We start from the raw sequence: 26,410 nt of genomic DNA, 5'->3' as shown, positions 1-26,410 counted from the left end.
TGCTGGACAAACACTAATCTTGTTGGGACCTGAGCCAAAAGCAGACCGAGTTCTCCTTCTCTCTCCCTCCCCTTCCCCTTCCCCTCCTTGTTACTCATGTAAAATTAAGCCAAGGCAGCCTGCAGGTAACCCTTCACTGCTATATACACTTAATCTGGGAGTAAATCCCATTGAATACAATGCATAGGACTGCACAGTTAATCAGAAACTGTGTAGTAAAATGGTGGTTCTTCCAGTATGGCCTTATGAGTGAAGCAGGGAATTTAGAAAGCAGGCAATTTAGAAAGAAAAGAAAAGAAAAACACAGATCAACTGAAGACTTATGTTGCTGGCAAACAGCTGCAAAACAGCAGGGTGTGTGTTTTTACCCACAATGCAACTAACACATGCCTGCAACCCCAGCTTGGAAGACTGAAAGTTCAGAACTAGAGAGAGAGGAGTTTTTATTCCACGATTACTCTAACAGAGCAGCCTCTACACAGATGCTCATGTGCTGTCAGTGGGAGAGAGGAATGTAGCAGCCTCTTCTGCATTTGGGGAGTGTCTGAAATGGGGAAGGTTATGGCTGGCACCTGTACATGGATGAATGCACTACAAAAGGATCAAGTGTTCTCATGCACAGGCTCCAGCACAGCCAGCAGCCCTTAGCTGCCCTCTCCAAATGGGACATGCAGATGGAGACTCCCACTTGAACGGTCTCTGATAGAAATAAACAAACTTGGTCTGGACTAAACGCCAGACAGTCATAAAAACAGAGACAGAGGTAGGGCTCTTATCAGGCGAGAGGCTGTAACAGAGCCAGGCCTGGCCACAGGGCACAGAGTCCCAGAACAACGTACTCGCAGCACAGGGTACTACCAGCAGCACGCTTCTTTTACATTGCCAGCCAGCTGAAAATCTGAAAGTTATTAAGCTGGTTCCAATTTGCTCAAAACCAGACCCAACTCACTCCACAGTATCCTAGTTCTCAATTTTCACCCAGGCTCAGAAATCTGAAGCCAAATGTAAGAAATGTTCCTTCGTTCTCTAGCTCTCTCTAATCAGCAGACGCCACTGCTCATCCAGTGCTGGTTCTGCACCTGCTTTCTATGCCTCTCTCCATCAGCCAAATACAACTTTTCCAACCCAATCTCAGCCTGGTTCTTTTTGGCTCTGTTTGACTCCAACCACCTCAAGCCATTTATTTACAGATCTGCATATGCCCCTCTCCACATAACATACAAAAAACCCCACCCCTTTTTACTGTGTTCAGAGAGTCAGGGTAGGAGGAGGGTGGTGGGTGGGTGGGTGAAGGGGCTTGGCCAAGCTATGGCTTCTCTGAACAGTTAGGGATTAGTGCCAAGGGCAGGGAGTTTCCAATCCTGGCATTTCATGTCTCTGCCCATCCCAGGGCTGTGCCCTTCTGCCTCCTACTCAGCCTGTGCAGCAATGCATGCCTCTGCCCTTCCCCCTAAAAAAGCAAGTGGGATACTTTCGAGGCAGAGAAAAATGAAAACCTGTTTGTGGGAAGCCCTCCACCCAAAGTCTATATGAGAATGCATGCTTGTTTTTGTTCCTACTGATTAGTTTTTAAGTGGTTTCAGTGGGATGCTGTATATGTGATAGATCCCAAGTGTTAATAGTCCCATTGCCAGAACGTAAGCTTTCCTCACCCGTCTCTTTCGTGCATGGCACTTCTCTTCTGATTAAATAGATAGGACACCTGGGGGTTTTATTTCTATTTTATTTTTAAAGCATCTAACTTTCTAGAACTTAGTGTTGTCAGGAAAATACTATTCCATGATTAAACTGTGTATTGCATATTGCACTCTTAGAAGATAACAGTTGCAGCTGCAGCTCTATAGCTTCCAACACTCCTCCTTTCCCTGGCACAAAGATTTCAATGGGGAATCTGCAAATGGCTGACTCCCTCCAAACTTGAGTGTGAGACTCCAGGATCAAGATCTTGTCCTCCAAGATTGGCTCATTCTTTCTACGGCTGCCTTCGAACCCACAAATGTGTTGATATGAAAATTGCCTGCTGAACGTGAACAATGCAATCCAGCTCTGCCACCTCCAACATGCCCTGCCAAATTCTATCTGATCCCCTTCAACAGCTGTCAGTGGCAACAAAAGCTGAAGCGACTGAACATATATTTACAAAAAGAAGGGGGGGGGACATACCAAATACAAAATATATATATCATCTATCATCAAGATGATTTCCAAGCCAGTCAATAAATGGGATATTTGGAATTATCCCAAGAACGTTCTGAGAAGCAGGATGGGCCAAGCAATAGTGTCTTTGCAGGAGAGAAAGAAGAACAGCCACTCACACAGACTTATGCTGCTAAGGACTATAGGCTCGTATCAATAATGCAATACTTCTCGGAGATAAAAAATGTCTTCCCACTATTATTAAAGAAATAGCTGAGAGTAACTGGCATAGAAGGATTTAGTATTTCACCCAGGATCTGGAAACCTCATATTGCTTAGATCATGCCATGCAAACATAGTGGGAAAGACATTTGGTGGTGCTTCCCCCAACCTCCTCTGCCGCTTGACACAGCCACCTTACTATGGCTTACAATAGGTCAGGCCCTGCCTGTGCGTGGCTCACACAGCAATGAGGCATGGGTTCATGTTGCAAGAGCCATTCCCACCAGCCCTTCAAACTGGGCAGTAGGCAGAGCAGAACCCCCCCCCCCCGTGATTTATCCAGAATTTTAAAAAGCACATTTCAGGTGGAGGGGGCAGTGCTGAAGGGGATGTAAAACAGAGTTTCTCAAACTTGGGTCTCTAGCTGTTTTTGGACTGCAATACCCACCGTCCTTGACGACTGGTTCTGCTAGCTAGGAATGATGGGAGTTGTAATCCAGTAACAGCTGGAGACCCAAGTTTAGGAAACCACAATGTAGAAACTGGAATGGAGGATCTCTAGGATCCTACCACATTCTCATCAGGTTCCAAGTCTTCAGTGGAAGACAAGAATTTCTGTCTGCCATGCAGCTATTAAAGGCACAGGAGCTGGGGGGTGGATTGGCAAACCCACACATGCATGAGCAAACGATGTAGTAAGGCAGTTGTTTGAACATACAAGACTACTGTACTGTCATTCTTTCCTTTTCTTTTTTGTAAACATTCTTTAATCCCTGTATTGTTCATACTGCCTGTTTAACACCTACATTTGTACATGGTAGCTTTGGCTATATCCTGAGGTTGCAGGTAAGTCCAATGCAGTAAAACAGGGAAGAAGCAGTCATCCCTAAAGCGGGGAGGACGGGGACCATTGCACACACGCAATGCAGAAAAGGTACAATATGACAGCCAGTATGTTGCAGTGATAAGAGTGCAGGATTGGAATCTATAATGCTAGGATTCAAATCCTCCCCTCCCCCCCCCCAGCCATTGAACTCACCAGGCAACCCCGGGACAGTCACTATGTCTTGGTTAAACCTTCCTCTTAGGGCTGTTGTGACAACAAAAAATGGGCAAGGGGTAGGATCACATATGCTCTTTGGAGGCAAGGTGGGCTATTTATTCATTTATTATTACATTTGTATCTCACCTTTCCTCCAAGGAGCTCAAGGTGGTGTCCACAGTACTGCTACTCCCCAATCTATTCTCACTACAACCTTATGAGGTAGGCCAGGCCGAGAGTGAAAACTGGCCCCAAATCACTCGGCGACTCGGCGAACCACCCGACTCCACCCCCACTCACCATGGCCCCCTCCACCTCTTTCCCCCTCTTCTTCTTAATGTAGCACTAATGTCTCAACAAATGAAACTGATCTGTAGAAAATGTAACTTGAAAAAAGAGACATTGCACATACTTTTGTAAACCAAGAAATCTTTAATAAAAAATACGTTAAAAATAAAAAAATAAATAGTTAGATGTAATTCACCATAAGTTATATTGTGATTCAGTAATCAAAGATATTTGTTATGTCACAATCACAAATGTTTGTTTACTGTCATTCTTTTTAACAGGACCCTGTGCCTTTAACAGCTTCTGTAGGTGCGGCTTCACCTAGCAATGTGATCCAACAGCGGGGAAGCTTCCCTTCTCAGCACAGGAGGGTAGCAGGCAGACTGCAGAGCAGAATCAAGATTTGCTGACAGACATGAGCATAAGCTCACAGAGAAAGCTGGTTAAGGGATCCTGGTCAGGTCCAAAGGGAATGGGCCTTCACAGCTTGTTCAATGGGAGGCAACTCACTCTACCAAGGTGCTGAGAGAAGCCGGTGGGTATGCAAAATACTTCCCTAGAGGAGGACCCATCTCGCCAGGTCTCCAGCCCAGCCTCACTCCACACAGGCACGTTCCACCCTGGAGAAACCTGCCCCTGCAGGAGCATCTGGGCCAGAGACGCCTCCCTGCTAGCCAGGGCTGGGCAGAGCACGGCGCCAGGTTGGCGTCGTCTCTGAGCTTTGCTACAATAGGAGGCCTGGCACCCAGACTGGCCGGACCAGTGCATCTCGGGGACAGAAAGGGGGAGGGGGTGGCAAAGCTTGAGTCAGCACTTAAAGCCCTTTAACTGGCCACACCTGGAGCTTTCTCAAGGCACAAGAACAGTTGGCTAATTATAGGGGAAACAAACACTATAAAAGGTAAACCCTCAAGCCTGAACTGAGTTCCATGCAGTCCTGCCACCATCCCCTACTCCAGTGGTTCCCCATTGTTTTACATTGCAGTTTCCTATAATCTGCTTAGCCATAAGATTCTTTATCCTCATTTTTGTTATGCACCCCACACTTGCCAACTCCTTCCCAAAGACACAAGGATTCCGCCCCCCAAAAAAGATGCACATTTACAGTATATACCTAGGTTGCTGTCGTTTAGAACTGCATAGCCATGTCTGAATTGCAGTGATGTCACAAAAGCAAGGATGTCCAAGCAATTAGCCCCCTTTGCTATTGGCTGAGTTGATGGAGGGGTCACAAAATAGTCAAGAACACTCTAACTGCTAAGGAGTTGAACTGTCAGCAGAAAGGGCCAGAAACAGCTTGTGTGAGCTTCTGGGTGCAGATATGTTCTCATCATTCTGATCACATTTAAGTCTGAGTACAGTGGTACCTCTGGTTACGAACTTAATTCGTTCCAGCGGTCCGTTCTTAACCTGAAACCATTCTTAACCTAAGGTACCACTTTAGCTAATGGGGCCTCCCGCTGCCGCTGCGCCGCCGCTGCACGATTTCTGTTCTCATCTTGGGGCAAAGGTCTTAACCCGAGGTACTACTTCCGGGTTAGTGGAGTCTGCAACCCAAAGTGTTTGTAACTCGAGGTACCATTGTATGTGAATGGTGTGTTTGAATGTGAGGCTCATTAATTGGCATTGCCCAAAAATTGACAATAAAATTTTAAAATCTTGTATTTCCAACCTAGTCTCTACTTCTTACTATTGCTTTGAAGCACCAACCACAACCCAGCTCTTTTAATCTTTGTATGCCTCTCCACCCCAAACCTCTTTTTTATCCCAAGTTTTGACTTCCATACTTGAGAGCCCAGTGTCCTGGGTTTGCCATGTCCATCTGTTCTGCTCTTCATTTTTAAAAATTGTTTTTATTAAAGATTTTCTGCTCTGCATTTTTAAAGCAGGGTGCCAATTCCTCCCAACCCCCAGGAACTGAGGACTTCCCTTCTTGTTGCTTTGTTGCTTCTACAAGCCTCCCTTTTCAAGCACAATCCTGACCATGTTTACTTGGAAGTGTCCCATTGTGTTGAATGGGGTTTACTCCTTGAATGTGTTAAATGGAGAACTTTTCCAAGTGCTGTAACACCAAAGCTTTAACCAAAAGGAGGAGTGAAAGGATAACAGGATTTATTAGGGCTTAGCTTGGGAGCCTGTTTCCAATGGCTTTGTTTGGAGCACATAGCTATAGAATATCTCATTGTAGCATATGTAACCACAACCAGATGTTGGGTATCTGTGATAAAGAATACAGGGGTGGGGGTAGGATGACTTCCAGATAGGCATGAATCCCAGCACCTCCTTTTAGAAATTTAAAACTACGGTAGATATATGAAAACTGTAGCACTGGTTTTCTGCTAGGTTATGGCAAGAAACCAAGGGTGGATCGACAACTCTCATGTTCAAGATCAAATTTAACACATACTGTATTATTTCCCCTTGGGTGTCTCGTATTTGCAGTAAATTAATTATTAATTATTAGCGAACTTTGTCAGCTGCTCTGGGAACCCTTTTGGCTGAAGAGCTGGCTGAAAAAAGTGTTTTTAAGAGAGAGATGGGCAGATAGATATAGAATAGTCATAATACAACTTTTAGTGCATTTCTCTGTGTGTGGGGGGGGGAGAGAAGTACAATTCATATTTTTGATTTATGAAGTTCCAGAAAACAATAGTTACTCCAGAATTTTTTTAAATTAGGGTTAATTAATTAATTAGGAGGCAAGGGCCACTGCAAGTCATTTTATTCTGTTGAGAGGATCCCTGACTCTGAATGTTCTTTTCTTCCTCCTGTTTTTTCTCTTTGTCTGCTTGACCAACACCCATGAATTTTAGGGACTTTAAGGCCCGCTCAACTTCTCCTTCCTATAAATATACTCCTTTACACAGCTGGGAGACAGCTGCGTGGGATGGCACAGGCTGGGATGGAAAGAGCAATTGGGCTTTCTTTTTTGTTGGCAATCTCCTCTTACCCTCTAATGAAAGGTGGTGAAACAGGGACTTAACCCCTACCCCTACCCAGGCAGGATGTGTGGCCCTCAGGAGTTCCTTTCTCACAAATACTATTCAGTCAACAGCCGGGGGGGGGGGGAATAAGTAGCAGAAGCTTTTGATCTGATAGGAAGGCTCAACTGGAAATCTGGATTCCTGGTTTCTACCTGTAACTCCGGTTGGAGTTTGCAACTTATTGGCTTGGATTCAGGAGGCTGGAAGGAAAGAATTAAGATGTAGATCCATGGTATGCATTGGGGTCAAGTGGGTTAAAGCAAGGGAGGGAAGTGAGGCTCCCTGGATTACATTTGGATTTGGAAATGAAGTTTCCTTGAGACTTAGCAACAGACTCATGAGTCAGAACACATGACAAATGTTTTTTTCCTTCCTGGGACCCCATGAACTGAACCCTAAATGTTTGCAGAATACTGCTAAACATCACAACTCTCTCCAAAGAATCACACCAATTGTCTCCTAGTGTGTTGATCCCCGGGTTCAGAAGATTCACATGGCCCAGTAAACTGAAGCTGGCTCTAATTCAGGGATGCTGTGACCCTCCAGATGTTGTTGGACTCTTAACTCCCATTAGCCCAAGACAACAGGGATGCTGGGAGTTATAGCACAACAACATATGAAGGGGCAAAGGCTCCCCATTTCTGCTCTCATCCATCCCTTCCCACACTGTGTTACCCCAAAGGGAGGGGTTCATCCAAACCCAAGTGGGAAATATATTCTAGACAAAGTCAGTTTCACTCAGTTCTATTGACCCTCAGTTCTAGATGCCTTCCCCAGGCACAAAGCCGTGATTCAGATAACCTGTATCAGAAGGCCGTAGAGAGCAGGGACGACATTTACAAGTGAGTCACTGTGTAAAATTGGAATTGCTTTTGGAAAAACTAGGGGAACACAGCTATTTGAGAGAACGCGTTAGATTTTTCAAACAATCACACAATCCTGCCTAGAAGTATAGGGAGCCTGCAATGTCTGAAGGAGTTTCGCTGGTAGTTTCTGTGGTTGCTACCACAACAGTCTCCAGCAGCCTGATAAACATGCTGGTAGAGAAATGGAGAAGAACATAAACACATGGTGAGAATCTCAGTCAGAAAAGGGGATGTGCTTCACTCAGGGTAGGACACTTGAAAGGGATGGCATGGCCTTGTTAGAACTTGACAAACCACAGGCCCAGACAGGTTATGTGAGGACAGGTTGACAGTTCAGACAAACCAGAAGGGGTATTCTAGTCAGGTCAGCTTTGCAGAGTAGCTTCTAGCCCAGGTATGAGTCAGAGCCAGCCTTGAACCACAAAGAATGGGTTCCCCTCAGCAATCCCCCCGCCCCACCTTGAGAATCAAGAGCCTCTGCCAATGTTTTCCTACGCCTCTTCCAGACAGTTCTAGGAGGCAAGCACTGAACACCTGGGTACCCAAGAGCTATAGGGATAAAGGGTCTGGCAGTTGTCCCTAGTACATCACCATTGCCGTACCTCCGCTTCAAAACCTAGAATCCTGCCATGTTCATTAAGGATCCTAATGATAAAATCATTAAAACCTCCCTGCCCTAAACGTGTCAGAGATCAAGTGGGTGGTTCCAAGCTTTTCTTTTTTATTGTTATTCTTATTGCGCTATTGGGGAAAAGAGCTAGGGAGTGTCAGGGACTTTCCCAAGGAACTTAAGGGAGTCGGTAGCAGAGCCGAGAGAGAACTCCGGCTTCCAGACTTCCTGCTTCTGAGGGGGAGGGAGGCTGGGACTGCGAGCACTGGAGTGCAAGTGAACTCTTATTTCCGAGTTCTACATTTCAGGGTAGAAAATCAGGAGAGGTTGTACAGCAAAACCAACCCGCCATTCCCTTGCCATGTGCTTGCAAGCATGTATTCCCTCCCCCCATGCCCGGTCTCTACTTTGCAGTCGACCAGCAGAAAATAATGCGCTGCTGCTCAGGAAGTGGTTGAGAGTGAGAGGAAGTGTCTGATGTCAGAGACAGAGGCTGTTTCTCCAGAAGATCCTTCAACTCCCCTCCTCCACTGACTCTCCCAGTGCTCTTGCCCCCAGAGAATGGGGCAGAGAGAAGAGGTTAGAGGTGCTAGATGTCTTATGATTTGAGGGAATACCCCTTATTTTAAAGATCTTTCATTCTGAAATACCCAGTTTCAGAGGCTACAGAGACCAAACCACGCAAGTATCCCTTATATATTTTTTCATCTCTAGCAATGGACCACCAAAGCCCTGCTCCTCCTGATCTCACGAGTTCCCCCTTAGACCCCTTAGTTCATGGTGTTCATCATAAACTGGACACCAACACTAGTACATAGAATGCTGAACCTGCAGGAGCAGGAAACCCAGTCATGGATTAAGAGTGGAGTACAAATAAAATACTTTACGTGTTTGTTTGTTTTTTTAAAAAAAATACAAGGCATGATTGCAACAAGCTATGTATGCAAAAGCATATATTATAGGGGTACTATTGCCAGGGAAGTGAAGCTGACTGCGGCTCCCTACTTCTCACAGCAGATGAGATAGTAAACTGGTGTCAGGATGGTGCCATGTCACATGACTGAATTACACCTACACACACCAAGTTCCCTGTACAGAGAAAGGAAGGCATCTTGCCAACACACTAGCTTTCAACACTTAGTAGCGTTTGAGTATTCCATCATGTGAGCCCCTTCTTGAAATCTGAAGAGTACTATCTGGAAACAGGTTTACATCTCATCTGTTCTTGAGAACTAGGCCCCACGTCAAACAAGGTATTTGCTGCGCGGCACAATGCGTGACGGAGCCTTGCGTGAGTCATGATTTCTCAGCCTCAGTTTCTCCTCCTGTAAAATGGGAGCGTGGTGATGGCAAAATAAGGTAAAGCACGGAGTTCCTTAAGAAATGGGTGAGACCCCAGAAGCTTTAACAAGCCAAGTTATCATGAAGCATAAAGGAGCTGTTTGGTCAATTAGAAAGGGTGTGTGTGTGTGTGTGTGAAATGGCATACACCAGCCCCTTCAAAGTTCCCTGCCCACAGCTGCCCATCTTTCCCACCTAAGCCCAGGACAAGGAGCCGCAGGGTCTGGCACCGGGCCAGCCCACTGGAAAGAGATTGTGGCTCCCGGGTCCGGCCTGCTCAGCGCCAGGGAATGAGGTTCCGGGGCCTCCAGGCGGGGACCGGCCCAACGGGTTCAACCTCATTCCTGGAACCCTGCTCACATCCTGGAGGGGAGAGGGCAGGGCGAGGCGCACGCAGCCCGGGTGAACCCGCTGCCCTTTTGCGGGGGCAGAGCCAGTTCCGACGCATTCGCCGGGGAGCGGCGGGAGGGGTCCCCGAAAGCCCCAAGTCAGCAGCACAGAAAGTGCCGAGTCAGGGGCAGGGCGACAAGGCGACCCGGCTGGCGACGCGACTGGAGCTGCCCTTGTCCCCTCCTCCGCTCAGGTTCCAGGTCGCTTGGGGTCGGGCACTCCGGGGTTAACAATACGGCCGGAAGGAGGGGCAGCAAAGGGGGCCGTTTCCTTCTCCTCCCCGGTCCTAGTTTTAAGACTGAGTCGCGGATCCAACGCGAGCCTCACCCCCAATGTCGCCCCCCCCCCAGCGCCGAAGACACCCTAATCACGTTGCCTGGCTGCTAAGAGTCAACGCACACAAATATACCCTCGCCTTGCGACTGGCGGAGCTTTCAGAACAAGCTTTTCAGAGCCCGCGAGCAATTCCGATGTGCACGTGCAGAGTGCCTTTCGTACCCGAGAGTAACGCCGCGCGCTCCTGGGCTAAAGACTTCCGCGGGGGTGGGGGTGGGAAACAACAACCCCCTAAGGAGGGAAATCTGCGGGCGCGTGTGCATCCCCGACTCCCTCCTCCTCACCTTCAGTGTTTTGTGTGTACCGAGGTAGCACTGTACATGAACATAAGGGAAAGATGAGATGACTTGGAGACCGCATTTTGTCTCGTATCGGGAAACGGGGAGGAAGGTGGGCTTGCAGTCTATAACATACATCAAGGAGTGAGGTTAGGGTTTCCTTTGCTAAGAATCAAAACGAACTTTTATGTTCTCTCTTCCAATTTACAGAAATGTCAATGCAAAACGAAAACAAGAGAAGTGTGTAGCCCCAAAACCTCACAGGGCTTTCCCACACCATGATGGACAGAGCCAGAGGATAAGGCAATAGTCTGACCAGTCTGTGCCTTCTGACGCAGGATCTGCCTATGAATGTGCACTATATACAGCCAGGCATACAGAAGGGTGTTCTCATTGGTTGGTTTCCACTGCATTTGGAACAGTACAGTTACAGTAAGCCCACAACTTATCTGGGGGTTACGTCTTGGGGATCGCTTCTAAAGCCAAAATCGTGTATAGTCAAAAAAACATTGAGTTCAATGGCAGGTGGGATTGCCAAAGTCATTTCCCCCCAGAACTCCACATCCACCCACTTTTTTATTTTTTCATATCCTTCCCCATGTGTAAAATTGAATGCGCACAAGTTGAATGTGCATAAGTTGTGAGCTTGCTACAACACAAATACTTGACACTTGCATTGGGATTTCAAGTCTTCAAAGTGCTTCATATGCAGTTAGGGTGCTTCCACAGATTGGTTTACTGTGGTCTGGGGCTGTTCATGTGTGGAATTTTAAAAAATCAGCTGTTCCATTACTTTGATGTTTGCCACCCTAGTCTCCTTTGGGAGGAATGGATGGATATAAACTTAATAAATACAAATTATCAAAGATCCTCATATAAATGCCACCCTGCATTATTTCCCCATTTTAACTGGATTTACAGTTTATGTAGCAAATCCAGTAAGTAAATAAAATCCCACGGAAATTGTAAATGTGGTTTGGGGGGGGGGGGTATTGGATGACATTTTGATGAGGATGTTGTGTGGACTGTACCAAAAAGAGAGAGACCTTTGCATGGATGGGCAGCACTGAGTCCACAATAAACTGCTGTATGAAAATAGCTGTAATCCATTAAAAAAAAATTCAGTGTCATTATCCTCCATTCTGCAAATGGGAAGGGAGAGACAAGCTAAGAAATAACGGCTTATGTAAGACCACCTAGTGAGTATAGGTCATATTCAAACTTGCACACAGAGACAACACATAATTTAATTCCCTTATCTCACATCCACAAATGATTTATATAGCCCAGTACTGGAGTCCTGTGTCCAACAGCTAGGCACTCTGCCTCACACAGTGTGTGCAGCAATAATCCTACCTGGATGTAACTAAGGCATGTGTTGCTGTATCCAGGTCTGACCTCAGGATGCAACTGGCACAGCAGCCTCAGCTGACCCAAGCCACTTCAAAACACTTTGAATTCCTATTCCAGAGTTCGTCTCCTTTCTAACTAGGGGCACCACTGTCTTGTCTGGGTTAAGCCTCAGTTACTGTAAGCCCACTTATTTATTGATTTAGAACATCAACAGCTTTCATTTTGTTAGATGAAAAGGAGAAGTGAGGTTGCGAGTAATCTAAATATTGGTAGCAGTGCACCCTGAATTCATGTATGATCTCTATCAGTGGCTTTATGTAGATTTATATAATCTGAAGGACAAGATCTAACCCTACATGTCACCATAATCCAGTGGCCAAGGCACCAAACTGGAGTCCTCCAACTCTACCTTTTGGAATTGACTTTCAAGGAAGGACTGGAACGGTTACAAAATGGCTCCTCCTAAACTCAATACTTTACCAGTCAGTCCAGAAGGATATCATGGTCCATGGAGCTGAACATCATTGCGAGGTCCAGCAGAACCAATGGGGAAATACTCTGCCTGTCAGATTCCTGACAAATATTGCCTAATGCAACCAAAGCTGTCTCAGTCCCCAAACCAGGCCTGAAACTGGATAGAAAAGGGTCTAATAATCAATTTCATAAAAAACAAACAACCCCTTACCAAAACTGAGGTGCCACTTGGAAACTTCCCCAATAATGGCAAATCTGAGACTGGTGGGTAGTTATCCAATACAGAGGGATATAAAGAATGTGTTTGTTTTTTCAGTTGTAGTCTCTTCACAGCAATCCTAAGGCTAGATGGAACTATGTCTTCCTCTAAGGAGGATTTACCATTCTCCTCACCCATTCCCCTGGCTGCTTTAATCAGCCAAAATGGACAAGGATCAAGGACCATGGCTGGTCTCACACTGCCAACATTCTTGAACCATGGAGTCATTGTTCATCTATACTTTCCTACAGGATACTGATTCTGGCTCAGGGCACACAGAGCAAAGAGAGGGAGAACACGGTGAAGTTTCATTCCACAAACCGTTTATTCTGGAGTGGCCCTATTAAAAGCAACTGGATGGGCTAGAATAACTGGATTGTGGCCTGAGTCACTGACTGACAGAGTTAGGAAACCCAGAACCTCTTCCTTTCCCGAACAGGACATACAGAACCCAGACGTTCTGGTTCTCCCCGCTTCCTCCTGCTCTAGGAATCAGATCTCAATCGCAGAAATGCAGTTCAAGGGATTTCACACTCCAGGTCCTATTCCTGAATAAGCACAAGAGGCCAAATATTTTTCTGATTCAATCTAAAGATACTCTGTGCTTTGACATGACAAAGCACATTTGAGCCATGTTTTTTGTGCGCATGTGTGGATGCTGTTGGTACGAGAGAGAAAGTGGAAGTGAGATGTTTTAGAACTAAATGAATGTTCCAGCTCAGGGGTGAGGCTCACGGGGTCCAACTGTGGCTCTCCAAGCCTCTCTTTCTAGCCTTCAGGACATTCCCCAGGCCACACACCCCTCCGCCCAGGTCATATGTCCCCCGCTGCCCTCTTTTGCTTCTGCCACAGCCTGCCACTGGCATATGGTCTCTGGAAGTTTGCCCATAGGGGAATATAGCCCCTGGGCTGAAATGGTTCCTTATCCCTGGCTCCAGCTGGCCTGAATATATTACAATTGAATTACAGAATGTGAGAACGCCCTTTCTTGGCATGGCATAACACAAAAATGTTATCAATGTACATGGGAAGGAAAGTTCCCAAGGACCCTAATAAGAGAATGAGGAATGGGTGGAGGTGAGAATTAGTGTGTCTAAAGGAGGCCTACCAGCGCTATGATTCAGGTCTGCACCCCTTCTGTCCAAGACAGAAATCCTGGTTCCCATTGATTCCTACATTATTCTGTGGGAGACGGATGGTAAAACCCATGTTTCCAGATCTGTGTGCAATGAAATCCTTGAGGATACTGAACTCCCTCCCATCAGATGTCAAGGAGATAGAGCTTTACTGAGTTAAACACTGATGCCTTCCTTGCCCAGAGCTGAGTTTACAGTTCTCTCTAGGGCATGAGCAGCTGTTTATAAAGGGATCTCTGTGATGCAGCTGCCTCTGGGGTGGAGAGCAGCTTGTTCTTTAATTGCCACACAACAACCCTGCTGGGCAATTTAGGAGAGGAAGTGAAGGAGGTGGCTGGAATTACTCAAACTGAATGGCTGTGAATGCCTGCGTTTCAGTGCTGTCTGGAGCAGGCATCTCTCGCCAGAGCGCTACACCCTGCTGCCGCCTTAAGTCAACTGGGGGCGCACTGCTTGCAAAAGGGAAAGCTTTGATTGAGCCAGCTATTACAAAAGGCATAGCCTCGTGACCCCAATAATTACAGTGCTTCCTGGCACTGGAATAGCACGGCCCGTGGAGGCTTTGACGCTGAAGGGAGTGCCCTTGCAGCACCCTAGTTTCTCCCCAGGGCTGTCGCTTCCACATTTTCTCCTGGCCTGACCTTGCTTAGTTTGCAAAATCCAAATGGCTCCAAGCCGGAGGCGACACAGCTGCAAAGGGCGGGGAGGGGGCCCTGCAGGGAGGTGCAGACATAGCCAGATGGAGCTGGATAGGGCACAAGAAGTTGGATCGACTCAGTGAGAAGCTTCCCCATCCCCACCCCCACCCCATGCTATCCAAAAAGTTAAGCCTCTCATTCTCTGCCGCTGCCCTGCCACAAAATCTACATCCATTCTCAATTGCCTCTTCCATTTTGGGCCACTTTGCACATTATGTTTCTTCCATGTACATGTAAAGACACAGAGTTTGGATGCATGTGACAAATAGCTCAGCTGGTAGAGCACGAGACTCTTTAATTTCAGGGCCGTGAGTTCAAGTCCCATGTTGGGCAAAAGATTCCTGCATTGCAGGGGGTTGGACTAGATGACCCTTGCAGTCTCTTCCCGCTCTACGATTCTATGACAAATGCATGTATTACACAGGCACATGCTTTAGGATTGCCTGTGGCTTTCCACTACGTATGCACCCCATGACAAACAAATATGCTGCTATTTGCTTTTCCAGCTGGGTGAAAAAGTCTCAGCCTTAGATGTTCATTTTGCATTGTTTTTACACCTATATCCGGGGTGTAGGTGTACTGTGTATACTGTTTTTAAAACTATTTCTAGCATATGTGTGAGTGTGTGTTTGTAAATCACTTTGACAGGCATTAAAAACATGATTCATGAATTAATAAATAATAATAATAACATTCAGCCAGGAAACTGAAGAGGATTCTGGGGGGGTCTTGTAGCTTCCTCTTTCTAGCCTCTTGTTTGGAATACACAAGGAAAGAGTAGGATCACACACACTAGGCCTGCCCCCCACAACAGCCTCTGCATTTGCAAAAACACACAACTGTTGCTATTTTCCGTGTAAGGCAACATCACAGGTTGCCAAATTCCTGCACAGAAGGTGTGCAGCAGAGTACATGCTTTAGGATCCTCTCAGGTGACTGTCTACATGCAGAGTTCACCTTTCTTCTCTTATGTGTAGGAATCTGGTTTGCCACCTCTTGAAATAATATTTTTTATAAAAAAAATGGCATCCAGGACTCCATAATGATTCCAAGACTGAGTACATGAGGCAGGGCAGGGCAGGGCAGGGCAGGGCGCATCGGCTTTGGGTGGGTGCTGAGGCAGAGCCTAGTGTGTTTTTGCAACTTCAGGACAAAAATCTGTTTAAATTTATTTTCAATTATTTAAAATATTTTTAGGAGTGTGAGTGAAACCATCCCAATGTTGTTTACAGAAGAGAAGGTACAGAAACCTGCTCAGTTCATTAATAAAAGCCAGTGGTTGTAATAAACCAACAATCCAGCCACCAGCCTCCAATACATCAACAGCTCAAAAGAACGTCAAAGAGAACAAACAGGTCTTTAAGGCTTTCCCAAGGCCTGTTATGACAGGATCTGATACCCCAGATGGTAGATGGTATTCTTCTTTTCTTTAAGAGCCAAGAGGAAAATAAGCTAGTCTTGGCCCTTAGTTCTTAGGCAAGGGATCTGAAAGCAAAAAATTCTCTCAGGAGGTTTTTTATTTCTTTATCTCTTTTCCCCTGATTGGACGACCACCCAACAATCTGTCATGCTTGTCCACCTTGCATTTTTAAAATATCAATATTTTATGATGATTTGTTGGGTTTTAATTGTTGCATGCTCCCTTGATTAACAGTTGCTTTAGAACGGCATGGTAGAAATGTCTATATAGGAATAAGCCTTAGTATGACTTTGGTGAAGGGGACAACAGAGGACAAGATGGTTGGACAGTGTTCTCGAAGCTACGAACATGAGTTTGACCAAACTACGGGAGGCAGTGCAAGACAGGAGTGCCTGGCGTGCTATGGTCCATGGGGTCACGAAGAGTCGGACACGACTAAACGACTAAACAACAACAACATGACTTTGGTGACGTGAAAAAGCCCTTAGCTGATTTGAGCATCATTGAGGGGTGTATGTGGGTGTGTTTGTAGGTGGTACCATCTGATCATTCTCAGACTAATGAGCCTAGGAGATTACTTCATCATTAATTTAATTAATTTGTTAGTTGTCTAATTCTTGGTGACTTATCAGAAATATGAAGCAACGTTAAAAAGCACACTGACCTCCAAAAGCAAAAAGATTATCAACAACTCAGGACATGCCCAACAAATAAGCCAAGGCAACTGTCTCATTGTATTCTATCACATGCTCAGGAGAAGAAGAAATCTGGTTGGAAAAAGAATAATCATAAGTGTTGGTGCTAGGTGGGCCTTTCTGGGAAGAGCATTCCGTAGACTGGGATCGTGGGCACTACTACCTACCTGCCTCTACTAGGGCCAGGGCCTTTTCAGTATTGGCCCCAACTTGGTGGAACGCCATGGATGTTTATCTAAGGGTCCGGGTAGTTTCATGCCAGGAGAAGCGTTATTTGGTATTGGGGTCTCAAACTGTATAAAGCTTTATAGGTTTAAAACTAGCACTTTTTAAATGGGCTCTTTCACAGGAGACCAGGGCCCTGCGGGATTTGTCATCTTTCCGCAGGGCCTGCAAGACAGAGCTGTTCCGCCTGGCCTGGCCTTTGGGTTGGACTTAGTCTGACCCCTGTGTTTTCCTCCCTCATGGCTTGGATTTATTTGGATTTACTTAAAATCAGGCTGCATTTTAAATTTTAATACTGTATTTTAATCTGTATTTTAATCAATTGCTTTTTATGTTTTATTGTAATTTTGTTGGTGTGAGCCGCCCTGAGCCCGGTTTTGACTGGGGAGGGTGGGGTGTAAATAAAATTGTATTATTATTATTATTATTATTATTATTATTACCTTGTTGCCCCCCGCCAAACCTCTCATGGAGGGAGGCATAAGGAGAAAAGCCATGGATGTTTATCTAAGGGTCCGGGTAGTTTCATGCCAGGAGAAGCGTTATTTGGTATTGGGGTCTCAAACTGTATAAAGCTTTATAGGTTTAAAACTAGCACTTTTTAAATGGGCTCAAAATTGTATATAGGCAGCCATTGCAGTTGTACTAAGACAGGTGCTATGCCAAACTGCCGACTCTCAGACCTGGGCATTCTGCATATGCTGCAGTTTCTGAACCATCTTCAGAGGCACCTTCATGTACAGGCCATTGTAGTTCTCTAATCTGTAGGTTCCTGAAGTCAAATTATTCCTGGCCAGAAAAGGGTATAGCTAGGCTACCAGCTGAAGCTGGGGAGGAAGTATTCTGCACAACTGAGGCCACCTCAATGTGCCTCAAGTGACAGTAACAGACCCAGGAGAACCCTGGAGTATGACCCCATCTAGAACCGGCTAGCTGTTCCTTGCTCAGAGGAACCACCCACTGATAGCATTTTGGTCATGTCTGGACTGAACTTCAGTTTATTGACCTTCATCCAGTCTATTGCTATGACCAAACACCAGTGCAGCAGATCCACCACCTCACCAGCAGAAGATGAAAAGGAGAATTCAGAGCTGCATGTTCTCAGTGTACTGATGATAATGTGCTACAGAGCTCAGAATGACCACACCCAGTGGCTTCATGTTAAATACATGGGAGACAACACCTGAGGAACTCTATACAGGGCCATCCACAGAACTGAGCTATATCCCCCCAAGCACCACAGTACCCATCAACTCCCAATTCAGACAGTTACTCCAGAAAGCCACTATATGGCCAATGAAACTGAAAGCTGCTGAGACATCAAGGAAAACCGACGGAGCCATGCTCCCTGTCTCTCTCCCGATACATGTCAACCAAAATAGTTTCTGTACCAAACCTGGGGCAGATATGGATCCAAGAAATCAGTTTCCTCCCACTGAGCAGACTTACTCCCAGGTAATTGGGCACAGGGTTTTAGCACTAGTGCTATATTTGCACTAGCATGCATTAGGCATCAGTATCACAATATTCCGCTCCTACCTAAGAGAAAGTAGGGGATACCTGTAGCAGGGAAGACAATCCTGTTTGTGATGTTAAAGAAAAACAGGGGAGATTCACGCTCTGGTGCTGAAAATAAAGTCCACAGACTTCCAAGCACTAAATAAAAACATTCCTGAAATGGCAGGGCTATGACAGGGAATCCTTGCTAGTATTTTCTTTTAAAACCTCGGTTCACATGCCTGCTCTATTCTTGAGTGGTACAGCGAAGAAAAAAACACGACAATTTTGTGAAGATTCTGGCACGATCCATTTGGTGCCTGCCACACTTAATGATATCCCACACACCACTTACAATCACAATGGGTGGGCTGGAATAATATTTCCCAAGTGGCAAAATATTGCAGGTTGACTGCTGGGAAAATCATGTTCTTGCAACAGAAATGTTACTTTGAGAGATACAGTGGTACCTCGGGTTATAGACGCTTCAGGTTACAGACGCTTCAGGTTACAGATTCCACTAACCCAGAAATAGTACCTCGGGTTAAGAACTTTGCTTCAGGATGAGAACAGAAATCACACAGTAGTGGCGCGGTGGTGGCAGGAGGCCACATTATCTAAAGTGGTACCTCAGGTTAAGAAGAGTTTCAGGTTAAGAACGGCCCTCCAGAATGAATTAAGTTCTTAACCCGAGGTACCACTCTGATAGATATAGCTCATGGCAGCACTAAATAAAAATAAAAATAAAAAAATACTCGGGGAGCGAGGAAAATCTCTGTGTGGATGTGTTTGTCTTGCATGTGTGAACTGTTAGGAAACTACCTGCTCTGAAGCATTTCCTTTTGTTGAAATGCCATTTATGCCTGGATCTTGTTCAACACATGAACAATAGCTGTGCATAAACTGGCCCTTAGTTGCTGAACTACAAGCACCATCAATTAGGGTCATTGGCTATGCTTGCTAATGCTGATGGGAGTTGTAGTTCAGCAACATCTGGAGGCCAAAGGCTCCCAGACCTGATTTAAGGAGCATTTGTTCTGACCTCATGGGGAGGTTAGATGATGTTGCATCAAAGCAAGTGTCATCCTACACTTCCAAGTGCATTTCTTCCCCATTACTTTCTTTATCGCAAAAAAAAAATAAAATAAATTGGGAAAGCGGGTGAGTTGCGCAAGACAACCCCCTGCTCAATCAACTATAATTACTCAACCTGAATAATTACCAGAATGTGATCAAATCCCACCTGAAAACAGCAACAACTTGGAAGTGCCCTGTGTGCATATTGATTCAATTCTAGACCACAGCTAGGAGAGCTGGCTGATGTGGGAGAAGGTGGGACATGAGGGCTTGAAAACTGGATAGAACACCTCTTTCCTCTCTAAATAATCTTACATCCATGTCAAATACATGCCTAGTAAGTAAGCAAAGAGATGTGGAAGTCTTCTCTCTTTAGGAAGTGCCAGTAACATATTATGCTTCTCATTCAGTTTCTATTTACTTGCCTTTGCCCCATTTCTTTTGCCCCCTTGGTGGTGTACTCCTTGCTCCCCATTGCAATGGCACACAGCTGGGGATCCTGGACAGTGGGTGGGTGGATCCCGTGGTGAATCACTGCCATTTGCCCACAGAGCTGGAAGCAAGTGCTGCCTCCCCCACAGATTGGCACATTCTGCATTGGTGCTTAGGGAAGGGTTAACTCAAACTGGGCTGCACTCCAAGGCCTGGGAGCTGCTCCCCACACACTATCCCTGTGTCAGCTCAGCTCCGCTCCCTTTCCCAGCAGCTGTGCAGCTAGACCAAGCCCAGTTAAGAGAGGGAAGCTGGGAGTGGGGGGTATGTTCTCGAATATCAAGCTCCACACTGGCACCAGGCCTGCCCCCTGCAGGGAGACAACCTATAAAGACATAAGGGCCTGGACTTTGGGGCTATCCAAAACAACAAGGAATACCACACTGAGGATAAACCATGTACATGTTGTGTTATTGGCAGAAGAAAAGTGACTGCGGGTGGGAAACGGCTATAATTTGGGGAGTGGATCTTGTGCTGGCAGTGGATCTTGTTTGGTATGTGGTTTATGCAGCTGGCTGAACCCCAAACCCTCTAGGTATAAAGGCCTCAGGTCCTAGCAGTCACCTTTGCCCCTTCCCTTTTCATCCCCAGCTGGGAAGCTCCTTCCCTCCCATGACAGGAAGTTCATTGTTGAGGTCCCGGGATCTGCCAGACAATAAAGGAAGCAGCTGCTACCATGGCAATGATGTGTGACATAAGCAAAACTTGCGCCATAATGGGTGTGGGGATATGTCCCAATTCACGGTCTCCTTGCTGTCATGGGAACGGGGAACTGTGCTAGCCGGGCTCCTCTCTCTGGTCTCCTCCCACTGCAAGTCCCGACTGCTTCCCTTCAGCATGCCACAGCAAGGGGTGAAGGAAACAAGGTCACTGGGTACACCACCTGCCTTTACCTGTAGCGAAGCCTCAGATGCACTTAGCCCGACAGCCACAGAGGCACAACCACACAAAACAACACTTCCCAGAAAGACACACGGTCACAGAACGTATGTGACACACTGCACGGGAGGTAATGCATGGGCAATTATCAAAACCGTGGAAATAGTTATCCTAAAAGATGTACAGGGCAAAATGGACAGAAGTATGTGGTACTCAAGGTAAAGGTAAAGGGACCCCTGACCATTAGGTCCAGTAGTGACCGACTCTGGGGTTGTAGCGCTCATTTCGCATTATTGGCCGAGGGAGCCGGTGTACAGCTTCCAGGTCATGTGGCCAGCATGACAAAGCCGCTATTTATCTACTTGAACTTTGACGTGCTTTCGAACTGCTAGGTTGGCAGGAGCTGGGACCGAGCAACGGGAGCTCACTCCGTCGCAGGGATTCGAACCGCCGACCTTCTGATCAGCAAGCCCTAGGCTCTGTGGTTTAACCCACAGCGCCACCTGCGTCCCTACTACATACAGCAAAACTCATAAATCTGAGCGGTTGCACAGTTTTCAGAAATGTATACACGTGTACATAGCCTGAGAACTTGGGGATCCAAGTCCACAAGCACAAAACATAGGGCTGCAATAACAGAGTGCCAGTCACAAGCCCAAGGTATGTGTGCGTACACACAGAGACACACTATATGCAATTCAGTGAGACATAACACACACGCTACTTGCTATGTTACAGAAAATGGATGCATTAAAACATAAAACAGATTTGTATGCCACTCCTCTTCTGTAACACATGCACACCACATATGCATTCAAGGCCAGATGCGCGCACACACACAGAGCACTAAACAAACATTTGTATGTGCACATTAGAAAGTAGTGTACAGCTTTTATGGCAAACACACTGCATATAACAGAATGGGGGTTCTAGGGGATCCAAGTATACAGAGAGAAGGAGGGAAGGATTGGGTTGAGCTCTCTTGTGTGTGCGTGCATGCCTGTGTGCTGTGTTTCACCTCCCTCCTCCTCGCTGCTATCTGGACTACAGCCTGGTGGTGGCTGCGGTCACGAAGGGAGGGGGGATTGCCTCGCCCAGTGCATGAGTCACAGAGAGCAGACTTCCCTTCCCAGCAGGGCCCTGGGCTCAGCCACTTGCCTGCCGGGAAAGGCTCTGTATGCTAGCCGGGGTCAGAGCCGTGGCTGCTCTGAAGTGGGCATTGGCAAGGGCGGGAGAGGGGTCTCTGGTGAGAACATCTGTTGGGCGAGGAGGAGGAAGAGGAGGAGGAGGCGGAGAGATATGCGTGGAAGAGTTTTGATCCTAGTCCAAGCACTCTTGTTTTTTGGACAGCCCAAAGACATATTTTACTGTCTCTTGGCTACAACTGTTTTCACTGCAAATGCTCTCCCACAGCGGCCAAACAGTTATGGATTTCTTGGCTCTAAGGAAGGAGCAATTCGGGAAGACATCTCCATCTCATCCTCACTCATGTGTAGTATAGTGGTTAGAGCCAGTGTCGGACTAGGAAGACGAGGGTACAAATCCCCACTCAACCATGAAGCTCACTGGGGGACCTTGGGTCAGTCCCTGCCTCTTAGCCTAACCTACCTCACAGGATTGTTGTGAGGTGTAAATGAGTCAAGGGAGAACCATGTACATCACCTTCAGCTCCTCGGGGGGAGGAAAAACAGTGGGATATGAATGCAATAAACAGATAAAAGTGCATCCTAGATGTGCTCCAAAAGTAGGTATGACAGATTGACAGAATAACAACCCTGTTCAAAATAAGGGAAAGTAGTCCATGCCTCATTGCCTTAGTCCTCCTCTCCTTCCCCCAACACCTGCTAATCTCAGACTACAAGATCCTGCCCTATGCAGATCCCAACCTAAACAGGGGCATTGAATGGTCCAGAAATGGGGGGGTGACTTTATTGTTGGATTATTTTTGTAGTTCCCTGTTTTGACCTTGGGGACAGCCCCAAATTGACTCTGTCCGCCCCTCACTGCCAGCTGGGAAATCCCAACTGGAGACTAAAGCAGAGGCCTCGCTGTGCTAGGTTCATTCAGCTGTGTCCTTCTGGGACAGCTGCCTCCAAAGAAGGTCCACCAAGGGACGTAACAAGATAGGAAGCTGCCCCATACCAGGTTAGACCATTGCTCCATCTAGCTCAATACTATGCCGACAGGCAGCAGCTTTCCAGGCCTTCAGAGAGGGACTTCTCCCTGCCCTACCTGGAGATGCTGGGGATTGAACCTTGGACCTTCTACCACTGAGGTACAGCCCTTCCCCAACTCACACATTCCCCACCCCTCTCTTTCTCCTTTGGGTCTGCTTTTTCCCTTCCCACCCTCTCTGGCCCTACAGCATCCCTTGCCCCTAAACATGCTCTGGATCTCTCTGATCTGGACACTGGCACCTGGCTGTGTCCCTCCCTTGCCCAGGCTGTAATTAGCAGCTATTAAAGGTCATTAGCAAACTGGGAGTTAATGACCAGGTAGGAGCAACTTGGCTTCAGCACTGGGGTGTTGGCTTGTCTACCTGCCTGTTTACAGCTTTGCCAGCTGCTGGAATACCACCGCTAAGCAGAGACCAGACGGAACAGATGACGCCTTGAGTTGGTTGGGAGGGAGGGAGGGATGCTTGAGAGGCAGTTCTGTAAGGCTGTAAGGAGCCTGGGCTGGCTGCAGACTTCTGAGGCCCAAGGAGTGGGCATAGAAAAGAGAGTGGATTTGGGGGGATCTTGGGCTGCGGGTGCCTATCTCCACTTAGAACCAGCCCTCACCCTAGCATCCTACTGTGGCACAAAGGGAGTGGAGTATCCTGCTTCTCAAGTCATGTAACCTCCAAGCCCAAACACATTGGCTGGGAGCTGGGGTACAAGCCCCAGAATTCTGGCTCATTGCCCAGCCAGCCATTTCTGCTTTTCCTGCTCCCTAAAATTCCCTGGCTGCTCTTCGTGGAATTAATCACTTCCTGTTCCAGAGCTGGGTGTTGTTCCGTACTGTCCGAATGGGTAATGCACCACACTTCAGAGGCAATTGTAGACCAGTGCTAAGCAATGAATTGCTATATAAATATATTCTAAGACATCCAACCTCTTCTCTTGTTTTCCCATTCCCTGCAACCAGAGAGATTGCTTCAAAGCAGCCAAAGTATCTAAAACAATGACAGCTAAGGACCCTTTTCCTGACCTCTGACTCCCATTCCTAAATATTCTTCCTCCCCTGTTGTGCCTCCCCTGTTTGCTTTTCTGTGAAATCATCTGTTTTTAAGTGTGGGCGGCTTCTCCAACTAGGACGTGCCTAGAGCAAAACAGCTGCCAAGGAACTGCACGCCAGAGACAGGGTGTGTGTATATGTGCACAGAGAGGGCGATATACGTGGTGTGGGGTTTGTGATAGGGTGAATTGTCAAAGCCTGCAGAGGGTAGGTGGGAGTATGTAGGGGTATACTAACTACAGCCTGTAGGTGTGTTTGGGGGGGTGAGGAACACTCGGTGTAAAGCATGGCACAGCGTATGTTTAGCGCATAGTGCACGTTTGGCTGAAAACAGTGTTGCTTTTATGTTCTGCAAATGTGCAGAGAGTGGTGGTGCATTGCAAGCAACTGATGCAGAATGTGGAAGGTCTTGTCTTTGGGTAGTGTGTGGAAAAGTGCATCTGTGTATGTACTGTCTATAACATGCTATAAAACATGAGCGTCCTCAGAGCTGTCAGAAAGCATGTTTGTTTACAAGCTATCTGAAGAAAGATGAGAGCAAAAGTGTGTGTGCAAGTGAACATGCACAGGTGTGTGAGAATGTCTGAGGAGGGGCAGTAATAATACGATTCCGTGCTCGCTTGTAAATACTCATTCACCTGGTTGCTTGCGGTAAAAAATGCTTCCAGGCAACTAGTGAGGGATGTTTACAGCACTTGTTTCTTTTACACCACAAATCACTAATCCAGTAACTCTCTGGTCAGGGTAGCAAGTAAAAAATAATAAGAAATGTTACGGATTAATAATTTTAGTTGACTAGAATTTGCAAGGCTGAGTAAGGCATGCTGTGCAAGTTTCATCTCCCTTGCGTACAAGGAAATCCTTGCCAGAAAGTCCCACTCTAGACACCCCATTTGTGGATTTGGGCAGATTTCCCTGTCAACATAAAGCCCTGAAGGATGCCAAGACTTGCCTGAACAGTAAGGAGTATTACAGTGTGGTTAGGCAAGGGAGGTTGGAAGACAGAGAATTGCCAGTTCTTGGAGGGAGGGGGAGGCCCAAAGATAAATGCCATATTAAAAATGCCATATAAAAACAAATAAAACTTAGAATTAAAAAACAACAACTAAATATCATATAAAAACAAATTAGACTGAGAATTTTAAAAAAAGCTGGTGGCAATCCTGTTGGGGTTGAACGCTGTAAAGAAACACAAAGAACGGGGTTGAGGAATGGGTTCAAGAAGCTGCTGAGGCCCTGGTTTGTGGCTGAGGTGGGATTTGAACTGGGGATTAATTCATTCATTACTTTTCAGTCCCACATTTATTTCCTCTAAGGAGCTCAACGTGGAGTACGGCAAGTACATGGTTCTCCCACTCCATTTTATCCTCACAACAACCCTGTTAAGCTGAGGATCCATGACTGATCCAAGCTCACCCAATGAGCTTCATGGCTGAGTGGGAATTTGAAGAACCTCGGTCTACCAGGTCTTAGTCCAACACACTAACCACCACACAGGCTCTGGGTCATGGTTCACACTCCTCCTTGCCAGTCTGCTACATCAACTCTCAGAGAACAGTGGCGGTGCTCAAGACTGAAGGCCACCCCAAACCAGCAGAAGCACAACATGGACAAAAACAGTCCATGTTCCTTCCTTACAGCCACAGGGCAAGTTTGGTGAAGCAGAACTGACCTCCTGCTAGCCCTGGATGGGTTAATACAAGGCCGTCCCAGGAAGGGAAGCTGGGAGCAGACGGTGTCTGAGTTGCTCCTGAGTCACATAGGCCGATAACACGTTTCCACCCAAGGCAGCCAAAATAACCCGGCTGGGAACTTTCCCACATGGAGTTTGTTTTTCATCTCCGCGGTTGCATGAGGCGGGGGATGTGAGAGAATAAAACACAAGGCTCCTGTTGAGGAGGCATACATTTGCCAAATGCTCCTCGGCAGCTAGTGTGGCACAATAGGCAGGAGTGTTGGGCTGGGGTGTGAGAAGCAAAAAGTCTCATCGCTACTTAATGATGAAGCAAACTGGGTGGCCATAAGAGAATGGCAATCTTTCAGCCTATCCTACCTCACAGGTCTGCTTTGGGATAAAAACACAGTGCTATATAGGTGCCTTGGAAAGGTGATATGCACATGTAAGAAATCAATGTATCTCACACACCCAATATGGTTTCCCTTAAATAAGAACTTAAAACACCAACAAGCTCCAAACCCAGGACTTACCTAAAATGTGAGGATTTCCTGATAGCTGGTAAGTCTGTCTGGGTCAGGTGGGAGAACCTTAGGCCTGGAGGTCAAATGTGGCCCTTTATCCGTCTTCTGAACTGTCCCCAAGCCATGCCCCTCTTCCACACTATCTTCACAAGTTTTTGCCTGACTGGAAAGTGCTCTTGAACTGTAAAGATGGCCCTTGCTTGCCTAGATGGAGAGATGTGTGTATATAAATCTCTGCCTTTGGCATGCCTAGAATGTGGCTTACTGAACAAGGCAAAGAATCACACCCACAAC

General features: G+C 46.6%; 1 long non-coding RNA gene across 2 annotated transcripts in view; it reads right to left on the bottom strand.

The window, feature by feature from the left end:
• The window catches only part of LOC132591738 (uncharacterized), a 51,589-nt gene that overhangs the window by 23,980 nt on the left and 1,199 nt on the right, over positions 1 to 26,410 (bottom strand). The window contains exon 2 of one of the 2 annotated variants that reach the window (XR_015948076.1): positions 26,126 to 26,320. This is a non-coding gene — a long non-coding RNA (uncharacterized LOC132591738). Of the gene's footprint in view, positions 1 to 26,125; positions 26,321 to 26,410 lie in introns of those variants that run through there. The other variant, XR_015948077.1, reaches the window with a different exon arrangement.

Source organism: Zootoca vivipara, chromosome 2, assembly GCF_965207765.1.
Source record: "Zootoca vivipara chromosome 2, rZooViv2.hap1.1, whole genome shotgun sequence".
Taxonomy (NCBI): Eukaryota; Metazoa; Chordata; class Lepidosauria; order Squamata; family Lacertidae; genus Zootoca; species Zootoca vivipara.
The sequence above is the reverse complement of the archived record's forward strand: the minus strand, read 5'-3'. Positions and strand labels throughout refer to the sequence as shown.